Source organism: Cervus canadensis, chromosome 29 (assembly GCF_019320065.1).
Source record: "Cervus canadensis isolate Bull #8, Minnesota chromosome 29, ASM1932006v1, whole genome shotgun sequence".
Lineage (NCBI taxonomy): Eukaryota > Metazoa > Chordata > Mammalia > Artiodactyla > Cervidae > Cervus > Cervus canadensis.
In genome coordinates this window covers 41119143-41140138 of record NC_057414.1, presented here as the reverse complement: position 1 = coordinate 41140138, position 20996 = coordinate 41119143, and the positions used below count along the sequence as shown (strand labels likewise).

At 44.0% G+C, this 20996-nt stretch overlaps 1 long non-coding RNA gene and 2 pseudogenes across 1 annotated transcript; all 3 read right to left on the bottom strand.

Moving 5' to 3' along the window:
* Positions 1-200: 200 nt before the first annotated feature.
* Positions 201-1471, bottom strand: LOC122430655 (annotated as a pseudogene).
* Positions 1472-2827: 1356 nt separating this feature from the next.
* LOC122430656 lies at positions 2828-3308 on the bottom strand (annotated as a pseudogene).
* Positions 3309-13504: 10196 nt separating this feature from the next.
* On the bottom strand, positions 13505-20770 carry LOC122430536. The gene is made up of 2 exons (XR_006266342.1): positions 15756-20770; positions 13505-15649 (listed from the first exon to the last, which is right to left on the bottom strand). It is a non-coding gene; the product is annotated as an uncharacterized LOC122430536 (long non-coding RNA).
* Positions 20771-20996: the final 226 nt, after the last annotated feature.

Below are 20996 nucleotides of genomic sequence, written 5' to 3'. Positions count from 1 at the left end.
ACTATTCTGATTCACACAGTACGCAAGATTCTTTAGAACAGTTGTGCACGTGGTATGCAATACTGGATCCCAGGATGTGATTCACTGGAGGGAAAAAAGTTGGACTAGGCACCTTGGCTAAAGGAACCAGAGGTTATATAACACAGTAAATACACATCTGGTTTGAAGGGCAACTTCAGCATCTGCAACATGGGCAGTGGTACCTCTTGAGGAAGTTGAATTATTTGACAAACCAATTTAGGACCACACAAGGTAAGTGCCATCCAGCATCAGGATACAGCTGCAAGGTTTTATGAACCATTCCTATTTCTAACATTAGGAAATTGATTTTTTTCCTAGGCTGTCTTAACATTACTGTTTTAATCACAGGTCAGATATAAAGGACAATATGAGTTACAACCTCCAACTAAAATCCTGTGTAGCCTAGACAGTGAAGTGCTACATTAGAAGACTTTAAAACTGCAGTTCTTTCTGGATCCCCCAAAGTGTATCTGCACTCTTCTTCAAACAGGCCTCTTCCTCATGAGTCAGAGTCACTTTCACAACGTCTGAGATTCCATTCTGTCCCAAGATGCAAGGAACACTAAGGAAGACATCTTCTTTTATTCCATAGAGACCCTTAATCATGGTGGAAATCGGATGCACCCGCCTAAGATTCTTCATTATACTTTCTGCCAAATCAGCCACTGACAGTCCAATGGCCCAGGATGGGTAGGTAGCCTTTCAGTTTGATCACCTCATAAGCACTGTCAACCACCTGTTTGTGAACCGCTTTCCACTGTTCCTTATCTGCATCAGTGCCTAATTCAGGGTGTAAATTCTTCAGGGAGACACCAGCAACATTCACTCCACTCCATACAGGCACACTAGAGTCGCCATGCTTCCCAAGGATCCACCCATGGCAGCTTAATGTGTGAACTCCCAGCCTCTCCCCCATGAGATAACAGAACCGAGCTGAATCCAGATTGCAACCACTTCCAATAACATGGTTTTGGGGAAAGCCGCTTATCTTCCAAGCCACATAGGTCAAAATATCGACTGGGTTGGAAACAACAAGCAACTTGCAATTTGGGCTGTGTTTTACAATATTAGGAATGATGAATTTAAAGATGTTCACGTTACGCTGGACCAAATTAAGACGGCTCTCTCCCTCTTGCTGACATGCCCCAGCTGTGATAATAACCAGCCTGGAGTTTGCTGTCACATTATAGTCTTTGCCAGAGACAATTTTTGGTGTTTTAAGGAAAAGACTGCCATGTTGTAGATCCATCATCTCTCCCTTCAGTTTATCTTCCATGACGTCAACAAGAGCAATTTCATCTGCCAAGTCCTTCATTAAGATACTGATGGCACAGGCCATGCCAACAGCACCAGCCCCAACAACTGTCATCTTATTCTGGGGGACATGTTCTTCCTTAAGAAGATTCTGAATCAGTTGATCCTTGAGAGTTGCCATCTTGGACTTAGAACCTAAAGGAACCGGGAGTGACCGTCGAACGGGCGGGTGTCGGAGGCGCGCGGCGTGGGATCCGGACTTGGCGGCAGCGGCTCAGGTACCGGAGTCCTGCTTTCAAGATGGAGCCTGTTCTGTCTTTCTCCTCCTTCAATGGCAGACAGCTCTGAGGACTGACTGCCCCAGAAATTGGGGCAATGTAGGATGCCAAGAGCTTCATCCTTGGGAGAGTCCCATCTGGAGATTCCTCAAATGGCCCAGAGGAACCAGAAGCAACTTGTGAGGACTCAGGGTGCAGAATGTGGGGCAGAGGCAGTTTCTAAATCCAGACAATATCTTCAGATGCTGAGAAATGAGGGCTACCGAAAGTGCCATACTAGCTCAACTAGCTGTGAAAGCAGACAGTGAAATAAAGATATTTCAGACAAAGGCTCTAAGTATTTACTGCTCAGAAATCCTTGCTGAGAGAACTTCCAGAAGCACCTTAGGAAGAAGGACCTTGGGACTTCCCTGGTGGTCCAGTGGCTAAGACTCCATGCTCCTAAGGCAGGGTTCCTGGGTTCAATCCCTGGTCAGAGAACTAGATCCCACAAGCCACAACTCAGAGTTTGCATGCCACAACTAGTGCAGACCTCGTGCAGCCAAATAAATATTTTAAAAGAAAAGAAAAGAAAAAGGACCTTGAGCCCAGAAGGAAGAAAGAGGATCCAAGAAAGCAATGGCGAGCTGAGCAGCTGGGGCACAAGTGGGCCAGTGTGAATAATCAGTGTCCTGGGTACAAATGTATGAAGTGAAGTGAAAGTTGCTCAGTTGTGTCCAGCTCTTTGTGACCCCCATGGACTACAGTCCATGGAATTCTCCAGACCAGCATACTGGAGTGGGTAGCTGTTCCCATTCTCCAGGGGATCTTCCCAACACAGGGATCAAACCCAGGTCTCCTGCATTACAGGCAGATTCTTTTATTTATTTATTTTTTGTCTTTTTAAAGTTATTTTTGAAAAAAAATAAAATTATTTTTGTTGTTGTTGTTGCAGGTGGATTCTTTACCATCTGAGCCACAAGGGAGGCCCAAGAATACTGGAGTGGGTAGCCTACTCCAGCAGATCCCTTCTCCAGCAGATCTTCCCAACCCAGGAATTGAACCGGTCTCTCCTGCATCACAGGCAGATTCTTTACCAGTTGAGCTACCAGGGAAGCCCTTGTATGAGTGACACCAAAAGACTAGAAATAATGTGAAAGTCTTGGAAAGTAAAAGTATTAGTTGCTCAGTCGTGCCCATGTCTTTTTGATCCCATGGACTGTAGCCCACCTAGCCCCTCTGTCCATGGAGTTCTTTTTGTTTTTTTACAGTCCAGGTCTTCATTTTTACACCCATCAGGCCATGAATTCACAGGGAATGGACTCCAACAGTTCGGGTTCCTTTCCATTGGTCCTCACGAAGTGTGCTTCTCTGGGTGGAGCAGGCTGGCGCTTCAGCTGAACCCAAGTCCCTTTCTCTTTGGCTTCCTTCTTTTTCTGATCGTTTACCTTCACACGTTTTAGGAAGCTATCTCGGCTCTTAGAGTGCTCAATGTGCTCGATACGCACATTAATTCTCTTGGCAAGAATCTTGCCTTTAACTTGTTTGCTTACAATGATGCCAACAGTAGGCTGTAACATTGTAGACTCTCCCAGTTTTGCCATGGTAACATTTGTGGGGCATTCCTTTTTGAACAGTACCCATTCCCTTGATGTCTACAATATCACCCTTGTAGATTCGCATGTATGTGACCAAAGGAACAACAACTCCATGTTTTCTAAAAGGCCTAGAGAACATGTAGCGGGTGCCTCCCCTCTTACCCTTTGTGTTGGTCATTTTGGCAAATTACTGGAAGATGGCGGTTCTGGCCAAAAAGCCATGGAATTCTCCAGGCAAGAATAGCAGAGTGGGTTGCCATTCTCTTCTCCAGGGGATCTTCCCAACCCAGGGATCAAACCCGGGTCTCCTGCACTGCAGGCAGATTCTTTACCATCTGAGCCACCAAGGAAGCCCTGAAGCTTTGGAAGGAGAAGAAAAAAGAAATCAAGAGAAAGTGAATGTTGGGGAGGCCCAAGAAAAGATCTAGAGTGGGGATTGGGGTGGGGCGGTCCGCACAGCTCCGGGGTGACATAGAGTAGGTTGGGAACCACGATCACCTGGAATTGAGGATATAACTCCACAGACAGACTTTCAGCCTCCTGCCTTGGCTCTCCCTTGGGGTGACCTTCCCCCTGTCCTTGTACGAGTGAGTCCCAATATTTTGTCAAGATCTAACTCAGATGCCTGCTTCTCCAGGAAGCCTACCCTCCTCCCAGCCCCGAGGCTCCTGGCCTGACCCTAAGGGCCTGTGCACCCAATGTCCGGGAGCATATCAGGGCTGATGGCATTAGGGCCCGTGCCTACTCTGTCACCAGGCCCAGGCCCAGCTGGCTGGCAAATGTGTGCTGAGAATGTGAGTTGGGTGAGTGCCAGGCTGCCTGGGTTCAAACCTCAGTGCGGTGACTACTGATGGTGTGTGGATGATTGTTATGAGTGAGTGAGTGCAGGCAGGATGGGACCGTCTAGTGAGGCAACAGGATGAAGGGATCGCATTGTCTGCAGGTGGCCTGGCTCCACGTGGGCAGAAATGGGTGCAGCTCGAGCCTCCTGTTTGACTGTCAGTTGCTTGGGCCAGGGAATGCCTGGTTCCCAGTAACACCATTTCAGCACTGGCCTGGGAACCTGCCAGCTTCTACCACCACCCTCACCCTCCCCCAGCATCACTTCTCTGGGGAAAGTGGTCCAGGTCAGGTGAGGGTGAGGCACCCCTCATCCCCCTCTGCTCTACATGCTCGCATCTTCCTTCCCAAGTTTGTTGGCCCCCTACCACCCTGCACCCCCACTGCCATTATCCCAGGTTCTAGGCAGAGCCCTTTTGAATCCACCTTCCCTGGTGGCTCAGATGGTAATGAATCTGCCTGCAACACAGGAGACTGCGGTTCAATCCCTGGGTTGGGAAGATCCCCTGGAGAAGGAAAAGGCAACCCACTCCAGTATTCTTGCCTGGAAAATCCCATGGACAGAGGAGCCTGGCAGGTACAGTCCACAGGGTCGCAAAGAGTCGGACATGACTGAGTGACTAATGCCCTTTAGGGGCACTTGGGCTGCCAGGAGGGCTGGTGTGGTTTCTTTCCCTGGTGGGAAAAAGAAGGGATGACCACACTGCTGGATATTGGCAGTGTCCGCATTACAGGTCTGTGACGCTGAATCCCAGTGGTGCCTTCCGAGTTCCCAACCCTGGTCACAGGCGCTGAGGTGGGCTAGGGAGGAGGGTGGCTTCCAGGGAAGAATTTTAGGCTGAGGAACTAAGGCCAGGCAGCTGGTCTGGCCAGGGCAAGTCATCCCAGTTCATCTCATGGAGTTTGGGGCTTTAAATGCCATCTGCATCCCTCACCACAGCTGGGAACCTCCCTTTCGCCCAGCCCAGATGTCTAACAGACTCCTTAAACAGCTCTCCGTGTCCCCAGCTAGCTCAGCAACTCCACCCTTCCAGACCAGAAGCCAGGGTAACCCCAGTGCTTCCTCTCCCATCCCACGAAGACCACCAGCAGGGGACTGGGGCTCCAATCACCTGGCACTGCCACCTCCGCTGCCCCTCCCCCAGCCACAGGCCACCAGCCTCTCTTGCTGGGTCCTAAGGCAGCTGATGTCCCCTGTAAGCCCCTGTTCTCCAGCCCCCAGAGAGATGTTTAGAGAAGGTAAGGCAGGTCACCTGACTCCACTGCTCAAGACCCTCCAACAGTTCCCACTTCACTTAGCAAGAAGGCAGACTCCTGCCTTAGGCCTGCAAGTCCAGGACCACCCATTCTGTTTCCACTCTGCCCACTCTCAGGCTTGGCAGGACTGCCGTCCAAAGCTGAGCACTCCCGGCTCAACCAAATCTGATCCATGATTCCATTTGTTCCAGATTGTTCCAAACTGTTGTGTTGAGTTCAGTAATGAGTCTCTTTCCCTCGATGTTGAATTAGTTGCTGATGTTGTAATGTTGTAGGAGTGTGTTGGTTTGATGTGTTTCTCGGTTAAAAAAAAAAAGTCATTATATCTTGCTGTACTATTTTTGCAATTTTTCTGTAAGTCTAAACGCATTATAAAACAAAAAGGTTATGAAGGTAAAAAAGAAAGGAGATTTGCTGGCGGCCCCATGGTTAGGACCCCACGCTCCCAATGCCAGGAGCCTGGGTTCAAGCCCTGATGGGGGAACTGAGATCCCACAAGCTGCATGGTGCAGCAAAAAATAAAGAGTCACTGTCCAAAAATTGCTTAATTTTTTAAGAGCTGCTCTGGCAAGTCTGCAACACCAGGGGCTGTGACCAGGGCTCTCACATGCACACGTGTACATGCACAACTGTTCAGGACGGCGTGGCCCTCCTGTTTTAGTGGAGTGAGCCAGAGCATGGTCCTGGGTCGGTGCCCAGGTAGGGCTGGATGGGAACCAGGACACAGGCTCCAGGAGGCTGCGGATCACGTGGGATCGGGGCTCCAGGCAAGACAGCCCACACGAGGGCTAAGGGAGGGGGCTGAACTTTGAAGGAGTGGGATTCACCCTAGAGATTGGTGGGGACAGAGAGTATTCTAGAAAGGGGGAAAGGCATGAGGGAAGGCCAGAGACAGGACAGGAGAGGATGTGTGCGCGTGTTCCTGTAGGGGACGGAAAGACTGCTGGTCAAGTGGGATGTGGGTATGGGTATCAGAGGTTGGGTGGAGGCCAGTGAGGTGGGCACAGCTGGAATCCGCAAGGGAACCCTAACAGGGAGTCAGTGAAAGCAGAGGAGCAAGGAGCAGAGATGGGCCTGGAACATACCCTGTCAGCCCAGCCTTGGGGACGTGACAAGGAGGGCTCAAGACAGTCCACTGTTTCTCTTTGCATCCCCAGCATCTTGTCAGTGTTTGGTACACAACAAGTGAGCAAGAAATGCTAGTTCACATGTGTGCACTTTATTTTACAGTTTATCAATGTACAATAAACTGCAAGTAACTAAAGTATATAATTTGATAACTTCTGACATAAATGTACATCCTTGAAACCCACAATCTAGGCAATGAACATCTTCATTACTCCCAAGGTTTCCTTTGTAACTCCTAGTCAGCTATTTTATTTTTTTAATTATTTCTTTTATTTTTTTCGGTTGCACTGGGTTTTTGTTGCTATGTGAGGGCCTTCTCTAGCTGCATAAGTGGGGGCTACTCTTCGCTGTGGTGCACAGGCTTCTCACTGCAGTGGCTTCTCTTGTTACGGAGCACAGGCTCTAGGCTCACGGGCTTTAGGAGTTGCAGCACCTGGATTCAGTAGTTGTAGCACATGGGCTTAGTTGCTCAGCAGCATGTGGGATCTTCCTGAACCAGAGATTGAAACTGTGTCCCCTGCATTGGCAGGCAGATTCTTATCCACTGTAACACCAGGGAATTTCTTGGCTGTTATTATAGATTAGTTTTTATTTTTGAAAAATTTTGTATAAATGGAACTGGACTGTATGTACTTTTTTTTTTATTGACAGCATCATGCACCTTGTAGGATCTTAGTTTCCCAACCAGGGATTGAAACTGCACCCTTGGCAGTGAAAGGTCCTAACCAGTGAACTGCCAGGGAATTCCCTGTATGTATTTTTAAAAAACTGGCTTCTTCCTCACAATGTAATTATTTTGAAATTTCTCCACGTTACTGTACACATTAGTGATTTGTTGAAGATTTAAAACTTCTACTCTGAAAAGACAGGCTTCCCTCGTAGCTCAGTTGGTAAAGAATCTGCCTGCAATGCAGGAGACCTGGGTTTGATTTCTGGGTCAGGGAGATCCCCTGGAGAAGGAAATGGCAACCCACTTCAGTATTCTTGCCTGGAAAATTCCATGGACAGAGGAGCACAGCCGGCTCCAGTCCATGGAGTTCCAAGAGTCGGACACAACTTAGCAACTAAACCACCACCACTCTGAAAAGACAGTTACAAAAAAATGAAAAGTCAAGGCACATACTGAGAGAAAATATATTCAAAACATACATTAACAAAAAACTTGAACCTGATAAATGTAAAAGCTCTTAGAACTCGGCAATAAAAAGATAAACATCCCAATAACAACACTGGCAAAGAAAATTGAATAGACACTACACCTAAGAAGGTATATAAGCGGCAAGTAAGCACATGAGAAGACCCTAAACATCATCGGTTGTGCTGTCATTCAGTGCTAACTCATGTCCAACTCTTTGGACCCCATGGACCGCAGCACCCCAGGCTCCTGTGTCCTCCACTGTCTCGCAGAATTTGTTCCAATTCATGCGCATTGAGTCGGTGATGCTATCCAACCATTTCATCCTCTGTCGTCCCCTTCTCCTCCTGCTTCAATCTTTCCCAGCATCAGAGTCTTTTCCAATGAGCCAGTTCTTTGCATCGGGTAGCCAGAGTATTGGAGCTTCAGCTTCAGCATCAGTCCTTCCAATGAATATTCAGGAGTGATTTCCTTTAGGATTGACTGATTTGATTTCCTTTCAGTCCAGGGGACTCTCAAGAATCTTCTCCAGCACCACAGTTCAAAACCACCAACTCTTTGGTGTCAGCCTTCTTTATGGTCCAACTCTCACATCTGTACACAACTACTGGAAAAACCCTAGCTTTGACTATATGTTCTTTGTTGGCAAAATGATGTCTCTGCATTTTAATATGTTGTCTAGGTTTGTCATAGCATTCCTTCCAATGAGCAAGAGTCAGAATACAGGTTAAAATCACAATGAGATATCACTACATATTCACTAGAATAGCTAAAGTTTAAAGATATGATCATACCATATGATGGTGAATATGGAGCAACTGGAACTTTCATACACTATTGGTGAAGATGCAAAACAATAAACCACTTTGGCAAATAGTTTGGAAATTTCTTAAACACTACTTATATACCTACCATACAACATACCAAGAAAAAGGAAAGTTTATATCCACAGAGACTTGTATGCAATGTTCATAACATCTTTAGTCATAATTAGAAAAAATGGGAAAAGACTCCAATTACAATATCCTTGCAATGGAATACTGTTGCTGTTGTTCAGGGGCTCCATCATGTCCAACTCTTTGCAACCCCATGAACTGCTACACACCAGGCTTCACTGTCCTTCACCATCTCCTGGAGCTTGCTCAAACTCATGTCCATGGAGTCAGTGATGCCACCCAACCATCTCATCCTCTTTCGTCCCCTTCTCCTCCTGCCTTCAGTCTTTCCCAGCATCAGGGTCTTTTCAAATGAGTTGGCTCTTTGCATCAGGTGGCCAAAGTATTGAAGCTTCAGCTTCAGCATCAGTCCTTCCAGTGAATATTCAGGAATGATTTCCTTTAGGATTAACTGGTTGGATCTCCTTGCAGTCCAAGGGACTCTCAAGAGTCTTCTCCAGCACCACAGTTTAAAAACATCAATTCTGGAGAAGGAAATGGCAACCCACTCCAGTATTCTTGCCTGGAAAAGTCCATGGACAGAGGAACCTGGCGGGCTGCAGTCCATGGGGTGGAGGGAGATGGGTTGGTAGCAGTAAACTGGTAGAACTAAAAAAAAAAAAAGCATCAATTCTTCGGTGCTCCGCCTTCTTTATGGTCCAACTGTCACATCCATACGTGACTACTGGGAAAACAATAGCTTTGACTATACATATCTTTGTCGGCAAGGTAATGTCTCTGCTTTTAAATACACTGTCTAGGTTTGTCATAGCTTTTCTTCCAAGGACCAAGCGTCTTTTAATTTCATGGCTGCAGTCACCATCTGCAGTGATTTTGGAGCCAAGCAAAAGAAAATCTGTCATTGTTTCCATTGTTTCCCCATCTATTTGCCATGAAGTGATGGGACTAGATGCCATAATCTTCATTTTTTGAATGTAGAGTTTTAAGCCAGATTTTTCACTTTCCTCTTTCACTTTCATCAAGAGGCTCTTTGGTTCCTCTTCAATTCCTGCCATAATGGTGGTGTCATCTGCATGTCTGAGGTTATTGATATTCTCCCGGCAATCTTGATTCCGCCTTGTGCTTCATCCAGTCCAGCATTTCACGTGATGTACTCTGTACTTAAGTTAAATAAGCAGGGTGACAATATATAGCCTTGACGTACTACTTTTCCAATTTTGAACCAGTCTGTAGTTCCATGTCTGGTTCAAACTGTTGCTTCTTGACCTGCATACAGGTTTCTCAGGAGGCAGGAAAGGTGGTCTGGTATTCCCATCTCTTTAAGAATCTTCCATAGTTTGTTGTGAGCCACACAGTCAAAGGCTTTAGCATAATCAATGAAGCAAAAGTAAGTATTTTTCTGGAATTCTCTTGCTTTTTCTGTGATCCAGTGGATGTTGGCAATTTGATCTCTGGTTCCTCTGCGTTTTCTAAATCCAGCTTGTACATCTGGAAGTTCTCGGTTCACATACTGTTGAAGCCTAGCTTGAAGGATTTTTGAGCATTGCCTTGTGAAATGAGGCACATGTGAAATGAGTACAATTGTGTACTTGTTTGAACATTCTTCAGCATTGCCCTTCTTAGGGATTGGAATGAAAACTGACCTTTTTCAGTCCTGTGACCCCTGCTGAGTTTTCCAAATTTGCTGGCATATTGAGTGCAGCACTTAAACAGCATCATCTTTTAGGATTTGAAATAGCTCAGCTGGAATTCCATCACCTCCACGAGCTTTGTTCTTAGTGATGTTTCCTAAGGCCCATCTGACTTCACACTCTTGGATGTCTGGCTCTAGGTGAGTGATCACACCATCGTGGTGATCTGGGTCATGAAGATCTTTTTTGTATAGTTCTCTGTATGTTCTTGCTTCCCTGGTGGCTCAGAGGTAAAGCCTCTGCCTGCAATGCGGGAGATCAGGTTTGATCCCTGGGTCAGGAAGATCCCCTGGAGAAGGAAATGGCAACCCACTCCAGTACTCTTGCCTGGAGAATTCCATGGGCTACAATCCATGGGGTCGCAAAGAGTCGGACATAACTGAGCGACTTCACTCTCACTTTCTTATCTCTCCTTGCTATTCTTTGGAACTCTGCATTCAGATGTGTATATCTTTCCTTTTCTCCTTTGCTTTTCACTTCTCTTCCTTTCTCAGCTATTTGTAAGGCCTCCTCAGACAACCATTTTGCCTTTCTGCATTTCTTTTTCTTGCGGATAGTTTTGATCACCACACCCTGTACAATGTCCTGAATTTTCGGTCATAGTTCTTCAGGCACTCTATCAGATCTAATCCCTTGAATCTATTTGTCACTTCCACTGTATAATCGTAAGGGAGTTGATTTAGGTCATACCTGAATGGTCAGCAATAAAAATAATTTGTTGAACAAACAAGGGTAGCATTAAGAAACACTCCACAGAGAGGGTTGCAATACTGTTATAGTCCACTAGATGGTGGCAAAGCACATTCATTTCCAGTTTCATAAATTGGCATCTCCTGTGGCTATCCTTCCTTACCATAGCAGGTAGACAGGACATAATCTCCATTTAACCAGCAGGAAAGCAAGGACCTGGAAAGGGCACATGACATCCCAGTTTGCCAACTTGTCAGAGCCAGCCAAGAACCAGGATCTGACTCATGTCTCCTAGATTTTCAGAGCTTCTGAATCAGCAACCCAGCTAGATACTCCCATTTTTCACTTTCCCCATACCCTGCCCTCTCTCCAAGTCTCATTCTCCTAGTTGCACCCTTTTACTGAGGTCAGAAATCTATTTCCCAAGTCCAAACCAACTAGCCCTGGGCCTGGGAGACTTCAGGACAAGTTTGGAGAGGTTACGAAATGGTGGAGCTATCTCACTTGGACCCATGTTTGTTAGGCACCCACAGAACTACTGGAATTATCAGGATAATGAAATCCCAAAAAGTCCAGTGTGAAAGCCCTTTGTACAGCTGAAGGGGGCTATAAAGGACTTGCCTGGGGTTCATTTATATTATTGAGACCTAGCCCCTTGACTTGGACATAGACTTCAGAGAAGTTTTATGTTGGCCTCCTTCTGCATTCTCTTTTTGTGCCAAGGAGGAAATGACTTCCGGCCTGCTTCTCTGGCCCTCCTTTTTTTTTTTTTTTTTTTGCGCAAGCCCCATGCCCACCCGGCCGCCGCCTCACCTATGCCAGCCCTCCGTTTTCTCTGGCCCTTCTTATTGCTGACCCTGGCACTGACAGTTCCTGATCCTGGCCAATTTTGAGCCTAAGCAGTGCCAGGAACCATGTAGCCCCTGGTGAATCCCTAGCCACTCCTTCTCCTTTGCCCTCCAGGGAAGTCCTTCCAGGGAGTCCTCCAGTTCTGGAAGAACAAAGACTTCTCCATAAAGTACTGGAATGGCATCAATTCAGAATAGGCACTTAACCAAGTCCACGGACCACCGTGGAGACTAGATTGCTGCTGACCCACTGGACAGTTCTTTTTTTAATTCAAGTATATTTGGTTTACAATGTTGTGCTTCAGGTGAACACCAAGTGAAGATTATATATATGTGTGTATATATATATGTATATAAATTGCATATACATTATATACTTTTTCAGATTCTTTTCCATTACAGGTTATTACAAGATATTGACTAGCTCCCTGTGCTATATATGCTAGGTCCTTGTTACATATAGTTGGACAGTTGATTCTTTTAAAAAAAAAAATTATTTTTGGTTGTGCTGAGTCTTCATTGCTACCTGCGGGCTTTCTCTAGTTGCAGCCAGCAGGGGCTACTGTTCTTTGAGGTGCATGAGCTGCTTCTTACAGTGGGCTCTAGGTGCACGGGCTTCTGCAGTTGTGACTCTTGGGCTCCAGAGTGCAGGCTGTTACTCTCCACAGCATGTGGAATCTTCCTGCACCAGGGATTGAACCCGTGTCTCCTGCATTGGCCGACGAATTTGTATCCACTGCACCACCAGGGAAGTCCCTGGACAATTACGTGAGGACCTCGTACACTTATGTAGACCATAGAGCTGAAGTGTTGGAGGCTAGGGTTCAAATTCCAGCCCTGCCGCCTTGCCAGTGTCCCAGTCAGAGCTTGCTTCCCCATTTGCAACACATAACTTGAGTTCAGAAATACAGGACAGAGATTCATTTGGTAAAGCCCCTGCCCACTTCAGTATCCTTGCCTGGAGAATTCCATGGCCAGAGAAGCCTGATGGGCTAGTGGAGTCGGAAACAACTGACACTGCCCTCCACTGGGCTGAGGGTATAGCCAAGGCTGGGAGACCTGTGTTAGGTACAGCATCTTCTTCAGACCTAAGTCTGAAGACCTAGGTTTCACTGGCCAGGTTTACTGGATGGAGCCTTTTACCTACTCATGCAGGGAATACAATCTGAAGAGCTAGGACATTTTAGGGATTTAGAGAATGGGTGGAACCATGAGGGTATTTCATTTGCAAATAAAGGATTATCTGCTGGTATACAGGCCATTTTTGGCCACCTGATATGAAAAGCCAACTCACTGGAAAAGACCCTGATACTGGGAAAAAATGAAGGTAGAAGGGGAGAGAGAATGAGATGGTTGGATGGCATCACGGACTCAATGGATATGAGTTTGAGCACACTCTGGGAAACGGTGAGGAACAGAGAAGCCTGGCATGCTGCAGTCCACAGGGTTGCAAAAAATTGGACATGACTTGGTGACTGAGCATACAGATCATTCCACAGGACACCAGACCACATAACCAACTTGTAGCTTGGGAATTGACAACTGAAAAAGACTGTCCGAGTCACCCATTGTCAGCTCTTAGATTGGCCTTACTTTTGATAGAATCAACGGTAACACCTCTTTCTCCCCATGTTCCCCAGTTGTTTCCTCTTCATCCCAGCCCAGCTCACAGGCAACTGCTCAACAGCAGAAAGTAGGCTTCTTTAAACAAGTCTTTCAGGTCACTCACCCGTTTCACCCCTTTCTTCCCTAGATTCCTGCTCTTCCTGGAGATCAGACTGCATGACAGAACCATATACTTATACAGGAACCAGGCAGAACACCCACAAAACACCCATCTTCTATTCATGAACAGAAGTTTAGTGTATATGTAAATAAATCACACCAAGGAAGTTTTTTCAATTTTTATTAATATGTATAATCAAGTTTTCAAAATAGACTTCTCCAAACACGAATTGCATGAGGAATACCTGCAAATTACAGGCAAAATTACATTACATTCCCATGTAAACACAAAGGCAGAGTTTGACGCTATTATCTTCCACCTCCCCTAACTCTAGGGCCTAGCACCTGAAAGATGAGGAAAAAGTAAAGAGTCTGGAGAGTAAAAGTTAGTCAAGCAAAGATGCCACAGGGATTTGAACCCCGTCCTGGAAACCAGGAGTGCCAACCACCAGCATCTTTTGCTTTTTTTTTTAAGATAAGAAAAGGCAAAAAAGCAAAACCTGAGAAAACAAAAAAGATTTTGTTTTCTCAGGAAAAGAAAAACCTTTATAAATAGCCCTACTGAAGAGCACTGGAGAATCTGCTTCAGCTAAGATGCTAGCTTGGTCAAGTCTGCTATGTTCACCTGAAAAAGTCTTAGCAGAGAATTTTTGCAATCCCACCCAATAGCCCTCTCAACTGCCAAAGTACCTTTCAGTTTGTAAGTGTACTCTCCCACCCAATATGACAGTTCTACTTAGATGCTGTTTCTCCACTTACTGGTTGAAATGTTTTTTTAAAGTCATTGGATAATAATGCCACACATTTAAAACACTTTAAGAGCTTTTTAGTTGTGGTCTAAATATCATTACCTGTTCGCAGGTAAATTAATGGTCTTTTCTAGTAATGCAACCCACCGGAAGACCTTGGCACCAATTACCTTAAAAGCGATTTTGGATCATGCCCACAAGGATCCAAGCTACCAGCAGCATCGAGGTGAGGGGTGAAGGGTCTGCGCTAGGCCAAAGGCACAGGGTGGCGATGTGGCAGAGAAGTCACTTGTGGGGAGACCTTGCTTTTTAACAGGCTTCTGGAAAAGCTAGGGAAAAGTGGTTGCCCGCTTTCCCCCTTTCCCTCCCCTTCAAGCATCACTTGAGGTTCGGCTTCATTAAGAGCTGCTATGAAAACAGCTAAATATTAGGACAAGCACAGGGATATATATACAAGGCACTCAAGCATTCCTTTGAATGCTCGCTCCCCCAAAGAAAGAGGTTCAATGCATTGTCTGCCAAGGGGGCTGAGTCAAGTCCTCATTTCTAACAGAAGATGGGGTTGAGGCCGACACCATTTTGATTGACCTTAGTTAATAGCGCTTTGTTGTCTCTCTTGCCACAGGAAGGCTCCATGGTTGTCCTACTTTAAGCCTTTGGTGCCTTTAGTGAGGGGTACCTGAAAAATCTTAAAAAAAAGGCTTAGCGCCCACCTCACCCCTCCACCCCCAGGCCAACAAACAACTTGCTCATGCTGTTGACTCCAGCGTAAAGCTGAAAGGTCATTTAACACTAAATTGTTTACTCATAACAGATCTGACTTGGTATGTAGATATAGAAAAAGCTTGTTCACCTGTTGTCCTCATTTTGTCCACTGGTGAAATCAACTGGAAGCTCCTTCTATAGTCTGAAGAATACCATCTGAAAGAACTAGTGGTTCCCAATCCCCACATTTAAAATGCAATGTTTGGTTTATGATTTTAAAAGTAAATAAGCTATTTTTCCTTACTGGGTCTGGCTTCTCTGGCCTTTCGCATACGTCTGTTGTTTTGAATGTTCCTGTATATAAAATTAAGACCAGGGGAGGAGAGAGAAACACCCGAACAAAGACAAATGCACTAAGACCACTGAACTGTTGGTAAACATTTCCACTTGCCAGTGAAATTTCCTGAAGACTGCTGCTCGTGTGGAATTATTTCTTGTCACTGATTTTAAAGTTGCATCTGGAAAAGACTAAAGGCTTCAGTGCCCTCCCCACCCCCTTACCAGAAGTGAACAAAATGCATTTTACCTAAAAAAAAGCACAGCAAAAGGGACTCTGCTCCAATCACAAACATGAATGCTTTAAAAGCTGAAGAAATTTCCTCACACTCAGCCTTTTATCACTCAGCTGGATTTTCCTTTAACAATCACTACTCCAAGCATTGGGGGAAACACAACTTTGACTCATACTCCAGTCGTTTCACAGTGCATTCTAATAGCAGCGGATCAGAACAGTACTGTATTACTTGCGAACAGAACAGACAGACCTGAGGTCAAGACAACTGCATTCTGTGTAGTCTGTAAAAAAAAAAAGCTAGAACAAGTAAGCCCCACCCTCTCCTCCTCCCTTCCCTCCAAAATCAGGGGGAAAAATGTTTATACTTAAATATGCCGATAAACTCACTGCAAGGTCTGACACACTCCCTAGGAGAACAGAAGGCAGAGCCAAGCGTATATATGCAAGTCAAAATCCTGAAAAGCTTCACGAAGGATGAAATGAAGCCTCTGCAAAGGAAAATTCTTTAAAAAAAAAAAAACAAAAACCCCAACCCTCCCTCCACCAGGTATCTAAAAAGGCCAATAGTGTGAACACTGGCTAACACCAGATGAGATGACTGTAAGTAAAGTTAACATGCAAACTGCGTATCTGGACAGTATATTCCATTGCTCTAGTTTAACCACTAGACAGACTCCTGACTTTCTGTAAACATTGTAGGTGTTAAATTACCTGTTCTTCTGATCATAATCTCCCACCTGTCTAAGAGGTATTTATTCCTTATTTAGAGGGCCTCTATTGCCATGTGCCTGGAATTATTAAATGCTCATCACTTTTACGAAGGACAAAATTTTTTCCTGCCTTAAGTTAAATTCGTTCTTCTGCTCAATTTCCTGATCTTGTCCATTAAAGAGTGTTCGCAGACAAAGTTTCTGAAAGATGAGAAGAAACCCCCCAGATTGCCCCAACACTAACTACAGACAAACAATGTTTTATTTAAATAAGGAGACAGCTTCCTAAAAACATACATTCTCTAAAAATAAAAGTATTTTATTTTGAATGATTTAATGGTTTTCTGCACAATACACATAACATTTAAATTTTAGCAAGATTAACAAAATCTGAATTCTTAGCAGTACAATACTATCCCTTAAATAGGGTTGTCCGATTCAAGGCTAAACAAATGTTCTTAGTTTTATAAACATTATCTTTGCTAATCTCAAGAGGCTTTAAGGAATTACTTGCCTCTTGAGTGAAATGTGCTGTCCCATCATTGAAGCCCACAGGAACGGTGTCCTGTCTAATTTTAAAAGGCTGGATGGGACGATGCCTCACAATCCTGGAATCCCTTAGGTAAGGAACCTAGGACTTCCACAGCTCTTCACAAAGGTAAGCACTTATTCCTAACATGCAATACTGCAGATGCAAGTTAAACTTATCTGTTAACAGCTGCCTGCTGTTTTCTGCTCCCAGATGAAATGAAGCAACTCTTCTGATAATGAAGAAAAACCTGTCTGAGGCAAACGAAAGATTGGCAAACAGCACAGCCTCTTCCTCCTCTCAATTCACTTGATCCCACTCTTTGACTTATTTCAGCTTCTTTTTTTCCAGGATTAATATGTAGCACTATTTTCATTTCATTTCGCTTTTTTAATTCTGCTTTTGTAAAAGCAGTATTGAGATGGACATTTGATCTTCACTTTATCATTATTTTTCATCATTATTTTTTCATCAATTCATTATTTTTGTGGATACAGCTTGATAAGCCATAACTTTATAGTAGATTCCATTAACTTTAAATTGGTAGTTTTTCATTTGCTTTTTTTTTTTTTTGCATGTGCAGACAATGTGTTCATCAGTAGTAAGGATCTCAGGGTTATGCTTTTTCCCCAATGTAGGTATGAAATACAATCTTTTCTGCCTTTACTTATCATTCACCAAGGAGCTGTTCCCCTCTCCATCTAGGCCATCAGATTGCCAGGCTGGTTATGACTCAGAAGATGTTATCTGAAAAAAGTCTACAGAAAAAAAAGGTTTCCCCTCCCTCATCAACAAAAGCCCACCCCCTTATCAGTTATGATTTACAATACTTAGATGTAAATTCAAAATACAATTTACAATAATTTTGAAGCATATCTTAACAAACTTTTCCTATGCTAAAAAAGAAAAATAAACCGAACAATCTTGCTTATATACAGCCGAAAAAAGAATCTTACTTGATAATACAAAAGCTACCATCAGAAGAAATCCCTTCAGGATCATTAAGCCACTTCCTTTGCTCTGAAGCTCCTATAGTAGTATTAAGTTTTATTAAATCACCTGAAAAAAATTCCAAGAGAGAACCACACACTACTATATCCAAACAACTTTACCATTTAAAAAAAATTCCCCAAGTTTTTACCTAAGTCAGCGCAGAGGGCCAGACCAACCCCCAGTCATTTTCCTTTCCCAAACCCTACTCTTAAAATGGAGTGAATCTTCATGAACTTCCCCATCTGTTAAACTCAAAAATTGGGGCAAAACGGAACCAGAGGATTGCGAGTTACTTGCCAACTTGGAAGTTGAGATTTCTTTAGTTTTTCCATCTTAAGTATTTAAGTTCTCTGGCATGTTCATCTGTAATCAAAAACTAAACAATTACCTAAACCCACCCCCCCATCCCAATCATCACAAGCCACTGCCAACTACAAATTGCCAAAATTTGCCCCTCCCCTTTAATAAAGGTATCTTAAAAGTCGTTATTTGAAAACTTAACTTCAACATTTGGCCTAGTCAAGCTCTTCTGAAGTTCTCCTGAGTTGACTGAATATGAACCAAAGCTGCACTGTGCTGTACATTTCAGGTTCACTGGGAATACTCTTCCAAGGAAAAAAGCTGCTCCAATCCCTGAAGGTGTTGGTGCCAAACAGCGTAGCAGTACAATCCTTCTCTAACTCAGTTTGTCAATAGTACTATAGAATCTGTGGAAAATCTTAGAAAAAAACAGTTTCTCCCCCACCCTCTTCCCTGTTCACACCACCCCAAAATACTTCAGTAAAAATAACCAGTTATGTACTTTAAAAATATTTAATTAAGGGGTGGGAAAAAAAGAATAAACTACCAGCCACTTCTCCAATGGACAGCTGCGCCACAGACCTCAAAGTGAAAGCTGCTTGTGCTAGAGTTTCTATAAACTGTAAACCTGCGGTGTTCTGATTATCCTGATACTGGATTTTCTTTTCGCCTGTTACCTTGAGTCATTTGCCTTTGGAATTCTAGACAGACCTAAAGGGAAAAGAACTCAAAACATATTTTGCTGCCCCCCCCCAAAAAACTTCCCCCCGCCAAGAATTATATACCGAAACTACATATTTAGAAAACTCAAAATACAGGATGAGGAAAGAAAAGTAGACCCTCTACTCACAAAACTGAAATGCTTCATTACCCCCAAACTGAATATAAAACCTGTTTACAAAGCTTGCTGAAGTTGTCTCACAGTTGTTCTATCAAATTCAGGATATCCCTCATTGGTTAAAAACAAAAACACTTGCCATCTACCATTCCTCCGGGCCTTGAAGTCTGCCCTCAAAAGCTCCAGACAAGATGCATGAGAAAATAGGCCTGAAAAAGAGAAACCTACGACACCCGAAAACCGGCCTATATCCCCGTAATAAAACCCTTTACGCTTAAGTACACAACTCCCCCATTACTATTAGGAAATTTGAGATATTACCAGAGTTACAGGAGAAAAAAAAAAACCCATGATAGTGCCGACCTCACGGTTTTTACCACACCACTGGCTCTCCCTGCAGGGCTCGCACACTGGGCTGCTGCTCTAGGATCCTCTATCTATCCTCCATTCAGCCTGCTCGCCGCCTCCGCGTGGTTGCCAAGCCAAGCCGCGCCGCACGCTAGCTTCATCACCACACCGCACTGGCTTCCTCCTTCCTGGAATCCTCTCCTAGCTTCACCTCCAAATCGTTAGGGCTCGCTCCTTCTTCCTAGCTTCCTTCACCAAGACGCACTGGCTCCCGGGCTTCTCTTTCCTATCTTCACGAACTGCCGCTGGCTCCTCAGTCCTAGATTTCACCGAACACTGGCTCCTGGAATCCTGTCTGCCGCTCCTGTCTTCCTAGCTTCACTGAATCCACTTCTGTGTAGCACCTGCGTCAGCTGTTAATTAGCGCCTAGTCCTCAGGATTTAAACATTCATCTTAGCTCAAAGTCCAATAACTCGATGGTTATTCTTGCTCTTCAGTTTAATTCACTTATAAAGTCCTTTAGATTTGCCAAAAGAAACTACGCTACCGCATTTAAGGCCTTTCAAATTTTTAACTCTTCCAAACACATTCTTAGCTTTTAAGTTACTTCAGTCCCTTTTATTAACTTTTTGCTGAGATTTTAAACTGCCTTTCCTTCTAGTTTCCGGATATTCTTCTAAGTTGGTCCTGGTCTACAGTAGTTTTAAAAAACCCTCATCTTCTGAGATCTAACTTCTGCACCACCAGAATTAAGTTGATGGGCTTTTACAATAGATTATTAATGGTATAAAAATTTCTCTTAGTTTTTGTTCCTGTAATTTATCCAACATTATTGACTTTGAATTATCTTCTAAATTTTTGGACGTCTATCTTGTATGTCTGCGTCCAATAGCTTGCTTTTCATTCTATCTTAAGCACTCGCCCGTATTTTCAATTTTCTCCTAGATTTGTCTTTTTCTTCTGCCTACTTCCTAGGCTCAGGTTTTGTCTTCTAAAACGTGTATCTCTATCTTCTCTAGTTTTCTTTTCACCTTCCTGTACTTCTGTCTTCCTCATTTTCCACTTCAACTTTCCAATTTTCTTTCCTACCATTCCTAATATTTCCGTCAACTTTAGCCAAACAAAGCCTTAAGATCAAGAAGGCTTCATGACGCCATTTTTACTGCGCCGTGAATTTGAAGGCATTATTTCTGAAACCACCTTCAGTTAAATCTTAAGATGGCCTTTATAATATTTTAATCATCTACAACTCAACCTTTAAAAACGTTTAGGTTCGATTTACGTAACCCAACGTTTTAATGTTAAGGTAAAAGGTTGCCCTTCAACTTAAGGCTTTTAAAAAAAAAAAAAAATCCAAACTTTGCAGTCCTACCTCAGCCATTCTCTTAAAAATTTTTCACTCCATGAAAAAATTTCAGCTCTTAACCTCCATCAGGTTCTAAGATTCTTTTTTCTTCCCTCTTCCTTTCTCCAACTACTCTTTAAAGTCTTCATGTTTTCCCTAAAACTTATGGACTTAATGCAAAGCAATATCTCCGTATTCTCACTACTTACAATCCCTAAAGAAATACACTAATTCCTATCTTTTATGATAGAAAAACTTATCTGCGGACTCCTCAAGCAGCATCTCCTTCTTTAAAGCCGCCTCTGCGCTGGCTGCCTCAATGCCTGTCGCTCAGTCCGCAGCGGTGTATTTATAGAACAAGACAGCTCACACCTCGGTATTCAATACCCCTCCGCCGCCTTTGTGAGGCAAGCAAAAATAGTTCCTCTGAAGAGGTAAAAATAGAATCTCATTTACAAGACTTTCTGGATTTTTCCTAACAGTTTATGCAAGTTGCTTGCAAGCCCTGTACCCAGATATTTAGAACTTATTAGCAAGTAGATTTGAGCTGAAAATTTGGGCAAA